Source organism: Pyxicephalus adspersus, chromosome 4 (genome assembly GCF_032062135.1).
Source record: "Pyxicephalus adspersus chromosome 4, UCB_Pads_2.0, whole genome shotgun sequence".
Lineage (NCBI taxonomy): Eukaryota > Metazoa > Chordata > Amphibia > Anura > Pyxicephalidae > Pyxicephalus > Pyxicephalus adspersus.
The window spans coordinates 11,509,528-11,516,851 of NC_092861.1; positions in this window are offsets into that span (position 1 = coordinate 11,509,528).

Genomic DNA, 7,324 nt, shown 5'->3' on the forward strand with positions numbered 1-7,324 from the left:
TTATGTATCCTTTTACAATGTATCTTTTTATGTATCTTTTTATAATGTATCTTTTTACATCTGTTTGGAGGCTGTAGAAGCTCTACACATGGCTGAAAAAAACCTGAATTTTTCCTCCCATTGATTTTAATGGTGTTCGACTTTGACATTCGACCACCCGAATAATTTTGCTCTATTCGAGCGAATAGCTGACAAATAGAATAGTGAGCTATTCGACCAACACTAATCGGGAGGTTTTCTAGCAGCCGTCATCAGCTTTTCCTTCATGTGGAAAAAGTTTACACGGATTAGAACATCTCTAGGAATGTATGGTGACAAAAAATTTGGTTTTGGAATCCTGTTGGCCCTATCGATTAGCAGGTAAGTCTCTGAAGCTGTTGGTAACAGAAGCTTAAGATATGAGGTGAGATCGCTAATTAAACCCACAGGCGATATTGATTCCGAGACACCCATAAATTTAATGTTGTTTCTCCTAGATTCATCCTCCAGGTCAGCAATTTTTTGTTCAAGCCATTGGATTTCAGTAGAATGTTCCTAATGTGCATCCACTAACTCATTGTGAGCCTGAGAGAATTCCCCCATTTTTTTCTCCACATGCAGTATTCTTTTGTTATGTTGGATAATAGAAGCTTTTATCTGGACAAACATGTCAGACATATCCTGATGAAGAGAGTGCTTTAGAGAAAGCAAGATCTCTTTCATAGTAGAGAGAGACATATTTTTATGGTGTAGGGAACTCTTCTATACTTGGAGGCTTAGAAGAAGGTGTTGCTTCTGATGTGGCAAAGGAGATTGAATACTGGCTCCGTTGCATAGAAGATTGCTGAGAAGCCTGGGAGGTGACTAATATAGGAGCAGGTGTCAAATCAGCAGTAGTCCCTACAGGTGACTCACTGGATCTAGAGCTTCTGAGGTCCCCATTTGGAGATCCCATGTCCAAGGATGAGGAGGCAGCAGGAGATGTCAGAGACGCTGCTGGGGAAGAAGGCTCCACCTCGGCGCCATCTTGCGAGAGTGGAGATCCCTGTGGCTTGAAAAAACTTGTAAGTTTTCTTGGTTCTTGTTTGAGCTTCCTCCTTTTAATCTTATTCCCAGGATGCTTGGTTGTAGCAGGAGTACGGAGGTGCCCAAAGGTGTAGAAAAGACCCGCGGTAAGTTGCTGGAAACATCTCTTGTGGCTCTCTCTGGTCCAGAGTGTGCTTGGTTCTTGCATTAATCTTCTCACTGGTAGCAAGCTTAATGCATCCTTCATTGTGCTCATATAAGAGAGTAGGCTATGATTCTGGTAGTCCAAAATCCTTGAGTAACTGGTGTAACCAAAAGACTTCTTGACTGGCATAGGCAGCAGAGATGTTTTCTCCTTCTGTAGAAGACAAAGCCACCGAGTTCTGTTTTTTACTGGACCAGGATATAGGACTGTTTCCTAGTTTGAATAAATAACCACTTGTAGATTTTTGCGTGTTGTGGCCACTCGCCCAATCAGAGTCCACATATCCTGCGAGTTTTAGGTCACCATTTGCTGACAACTTCAAACCTAAATCTTTTGTGTGTTTGAGATACCGCATAAGCCTTTTGATTGCATTCCCGTCCCTTTGACGTGGTCCATCCGTTTGCCTGCAGGGTAGTGACATGGCTGATGCAATATCTGGATGTGTAGTGGTTGCAATATATAAAAGTGCCACCACTGCTTTTCTGTACTGGCCATTGGATAGTAGACCTTCTTCTCCTTCCAATTTTGGATACACTGTATCCAAGTGTGTGCTTGCTCCTTTGGCCTCAGTCATCCTTTTCACGCTGTACATTAATTCCTTGATATTTTGTCACCTCATCAAGGTCCTTAGTCTCAAAATGTTGATTTAGTATTGCAATCAACTTTGCAATCTCATCATTCCTTTTGTGAGCAATAATTTAAATCTTCCACATAGATTAATAGATACATCCATTCACCATCTATTTGTTTAGAGTATAGGCATCGGTCCGCTTTGCTTCTTGTTAATCCTTCATCTAGAAGAACTTGGTTAATTTTTAAGTTCCATGCTCGAGCTGCTTGTTTAAGTCCATATGGAGATTTTTGCAGTTTGCAAACTAGATGCTCTTCTCCACTTTTTACATATCCTTCTGGTTGTGTCATGTAAATGTCCTCTTCTATATCACCATTAAGAAAAGCTGTCTTGATATCATGATGTTTCACATTCATGTTCATACAGCTGCCATTGTCATTAGTGTTGTGAAAGTACTTTGTTTAGCAACTGGAGCAAAAGTAGTATCATAGTCCTCACCAAATTTCTGTGAGTATCCTTTTGCAACTAACCTTGCCTTGTATCTACAGACTTGTCCTTCTGAGTTACATTTTGCTTTAAAAACCCATTTACATCCTATGACTAGTGTTGAGCGAACCCGAACTGTAAAGTTCGGGTCAGCACCGAACTTTACGATTTAGGGTACCCAGACCCGAACCCGAACTTTGAGACAAAGTTCCACCGAACCTGGCGAACCCAAACTTTCAGGTTTTCGCTCATCCCTACCTATGACATGTTTACCTTGAGGTAGCTGTGACAATGTCCATGTCTGGAGTTCATCATGTGATAATATCTCTTCATCCGCAGCTCCAATCCACATGTGCTTCTCATGTGGTGGTAGTTTTTGCATATTTTTCCATGAACTTAGTTCAGTCTGAATCGCTATGAGAGCAATATAAGACGAAGGATCAGCTGGAATACCTTTATTGATTCTTGCTGATCTTCTGACTGGATTTACATCTGGTTCAGTTTTAAATTGTCTGCAGTAACTTCTATTTCTGCGTCACTTTGTTCTTGTTTTTTTTGTATATCAGGTGTGGATTTTTCCTCAGTATGATCAGTTTGTGTCAGTTTATGAAACTTTGAACATACAAAACTTTCATCAATAATCACACTTCTGCCGATTGTAACCTTGTTTGTGTCTTGATGTAGAATTCTGTAACCTTTTTGAGATTCACTGTAACCCACAAGTACACCTGCCTGTGCACATACATCCCATTTTGTACGTTTTTCTTTTGGAATATGTACATATATTTCCAAAAATTCTGATGTGTCTCAAATCTGGTTTCTTTCTGTTCCACAGTTCATATGGAGTTCTCTCTGTTTTTTTTTCCTGGTAAGCGATTTTGGAGATAACATGCAGTCATGATCGCTTCTGCCCAGTAAGTGGTAGGCATATCAGCATCAAAAAGCATGCTCCTTCCACTCTCACAGAGTGTCCAAATCATTCTCTCTGCAACCCCATTTTGTTCCGGGTTATATGGTACAGTAGTCTGTAACATAATTCCATGTTTTTTAAAAATAGCCTGGGTTGTACCACTTGTATATTCAGTACCACTGTCTGTGCGGAGTACTCTGGGCATTCTGCCAAACTTATTGTATACTTGAACTAGATATTGCTAGATAACTGTTACCTCATGTTTGTTGTAAAGCAAGTAGATTGTGGTGTATCTGGTGTAATCATCAATAAAAGTTAGAAAGTATTTTTTTTTCCTGGTTTTTATTGGACCACAAAGATCTGAATGGATTAAGTCCAGAGGTTTGTGAGCTCTGTTGTTGATTTGCTTTGGAAAGTTTTTCTTGTCATCTGTGCTTTAATAAAGCTTGTAAATGTCATTATTTGGTCACACTTATTATTCTTTATACTACTTGTATAATTATTGTTAACTATTTTCTTAATGTGTCAGGACTTCTGTAACCAAGTCGTCTGTGACAAGTGTGGATGCAATTTAAATATTTCTCCTCTTTGGTTATAATAACCATTTCAATGCAGTTCAACTGATAAAATTAATCTCTGATTTTAGCTTTTGCAAGTAAATTGTCCCTATTTTTATAAAGCAGCTATCACCTTGGAATGTTACCGTGTTACCTTGCTTGGTGAGTTTCTTCACTGACAAAAGATTGCTTTCAAGATCAGGCACATACAGAACATTTGTCACAGGTATCTTTCCGGTGACATCTTTGGAAACAGGACAATAAAGGTAACCATTACCTATACCTTCTGATTTCATTATATGTCCATTAGCTGTGGTAATGTTTTCTGTTTTGCTTTGATCAAGTTGAGTGAATAAATGTCTTATTGATCATGTGACTTGTAGCCCCTAAGTCAACACACCTTTTTTTCTTTTTTTTTCATGTACCCATATTTTATTACAGATTGAAATTTAACACCCTTTAACTATCAACAATAATTTTACCCATTGTTAAAACCTTGTTTATTCCCTTTCCATCTCCCTCCTTTCCTTTATCCTCCTTTTTGTCAAATCCATACCATCTGACATATAGAGTACAACATACGTACAACAAGGTCTGACATATAGAGTAGAACAAAATACAATCTTCACCCAGAAACTGACTATTTACACTTATTTACTGAATATAATATTGAGTATTTAAATAGCAAATCTTTACTTTTTTTTCTTCTTTTCTTTCATGATAGTTTTTGCCAAACAGTATTTTCTTTTGCATTGTTTTTCGCTCTCCACTTCCCCCTCCCCTTTGCAATGAAAATGTATATATTAAAACCATGGTAACAACACTACACGTCGGTATGACGTAATTTCCCCCACCTACTAGATTGTAAGCTCTTCGGGGCAGGGTCCTCTCCTCCTGTATCACTGTCTGTATTAGTCTATCATTTGCAATCCCTATTTAATGTACAGAGCTGCGTAATATGTTGGCGCTATATAAATCCTGTTTAATAATAATAATATTAATATCGCACAATTTCACCATTCAATAGTATTGAATGCGTGATCTCGCAAGATCTCTTCACCCAACAGTGAGGAGTGCGTAGTCTTGCTCCCAAGTACACAACATGTGGCAGTCATTTAAGGACGGGACGCCGACTGGTACAGACCCCTTCGGTTTTGCTGGGGGCATCGCATACCTTACTCCATGCCTCAATACAAGCAGTTCCTAAGAACAAACATCCTCTTTAATACTTTTGAAGCCTCTAATCTTCAATCCCATTTATTGATGTAAGTAACTTATTCCTTATAATAATACACCTTAAATTCATTATAAATACCATTACCTTTATTGAATAGCACATTGAAAATACTTTATTCATTATAAAAAATCTTTTTTCTAGCATTAATTATGGTTATGGTCTATACCACCTCTGAGTCTTTTGAATTAATTGATCCATAAACTCATGTAAGTTATTTGCAACATTTATACTATCATTTAATAAAACTCTCCCGCGCCCCCCACCTTTTTTTACAAAAAAATGTCAAAATTTCTCTTTCTTTATATAAAACCCCCTTTCTTTCCCTTTTTTTTTACTTTTTCTTCACTCCCCAGAATTTGGGGTATAGTTACGGTGACACTTGACAGATGCTTTTACTCTCACCTTTACATAGTGGTTTGATATTTGTAAGTAACTGTAACATTACATTATATATATGGTTTTTGTCTTGCCTGATTTTGAATATTGGATTGTTACACTACATATACTTTTTCATGTTTTCCTTACTCTATCTCCCCAATGAATACAATTGATTCTACCAGATGGTTATCTCAAGCAAATCCCCTGAGGAAGCCTAACGGCGTAACGCATTGGGAATTTGAGATTTGATTGTATTATATATATTGAATGTAACCACCTATAATTTTAAAATACCACTAAACTCATTTAGCATTTGTTATGCAATAGTGTTCAGTTGGACTCTGTTAGAAGCTAATTTTTGAACACAAAACATTAAAACTAATGCCTTTTTTAGAGCAAAATGCATACTTGTTTGTTTCTTCTTTGACATTCCTGGCTTGTTGTGATATACTTTGTTTTTTCATTCTAGCTTTCCAGATTCTACAATCCGCCTTTAAGTGTCCTGGTTTTTTGCACACAAAACATTTATGTGTTTTTAGTTGCATATTACTGCTTTTAATTCTGTTCTTCAACTTTAGAGCAGTCTCTGTACTGGATACAATTTCATTACTCATGCTTTCAGTTTTGCACTTATATTCATCCACAAGCTTGTCTTTACCATATTGCAATGTCAGTTCATCATCTGGTCTTGCATGAAGTGCTGTGACAAGTGTCTCATAATTTTCAGGTAATCCACTCAGTAACCGTGCTGCAACATGAAAGTCTTTTATATCTTCTCCAATACCTCTCAGCCTTTCAACCATTTCCAGGATATGCTTTATATAATCTTGCATATTCTGACCATTTAACAATTTGGTCTGATACAATTTTCTGATTAAATACAGTTTTTTGCTGAATTTAGCTCTTTCATGTACTTTTTGCAATTCCTCCCACATACCTTTAGCAGTTTTACAGTTACATATATGTATGATTTGATCATCATCTATGAAATGAGAGATAGTGCTCTGAGCTTTCTGATCTTTTTCTATCTACTCATCTGTGAGCTGTTCAGGTCTGGGTTCATCTATACAATTCCACGTACCTTCTCTTATTAGCAGCATTTACATCTTGAATTGGCACTAGAATGGTAGTTGTTGTCAGATTCACTATAGAAAGCTTTGCTGAGGAGGTGCTGGCAGCCATTTCTTATGTTTGTCTTTATCTGTTGCTGTATCTTGCACGTATTTGCTGTAGCTTACTTTACCTGGATATCCTGAATTTACTTCCAATCCTGGGCAGTCTGGGTACCTGGGCCTATAACCTGTTAGAATAATGACTTTCTGTGGCATAACAAATAAGCAGTCGGTCTCCACTGCACTTTCCACAGAGAAGAACCCTGAACTAACAAAACTTTATTTCTTTAACAACATATTAGCATACACAGAACACTGCCATCTAGTGTATAAAACGTGCATTACACTTAGAACATTACTATAGTTGTACAATACTAACCGGTAGTCTAACAATTGTAGAGGCCAGTTAAGGAGTGCAGGTATAATCTAAAAGACAGCTAAGACTCTTTAATGGTCTATTTCAGCTGTCTATAGGCCTATGTCAATGCAATCAGGTTGACAAATCATTCAGAAGGTGTTGACCATTGACCTTGAGTCTCATGCACTCCCTAAAGCAGGTTTTGAATTCCTGTAGACTTGAAGCAAAAACAAAAAAATACATTAAAAACAAGCAAAAACAAACAAAACGAAGGACATATAGAGAAAAAGGGGGAAGAGTGAAGGTTAAGCTGTTTGTGCTTTCCATGGCCAGTAGGTAAGAGGGCAGCTGTTTTTGATTAGCTGATTTAAAGTTTGTTTGGGTTTGAGTTAGCAATAATAGCTTATACTGACTGGTGTTTTATCCTTTCTACTCCATCAAACATGTCATGTTAAATGTAATACTTTCTATCTGTAATGCCTGGTCAGTACCAGTGTTCCCCATA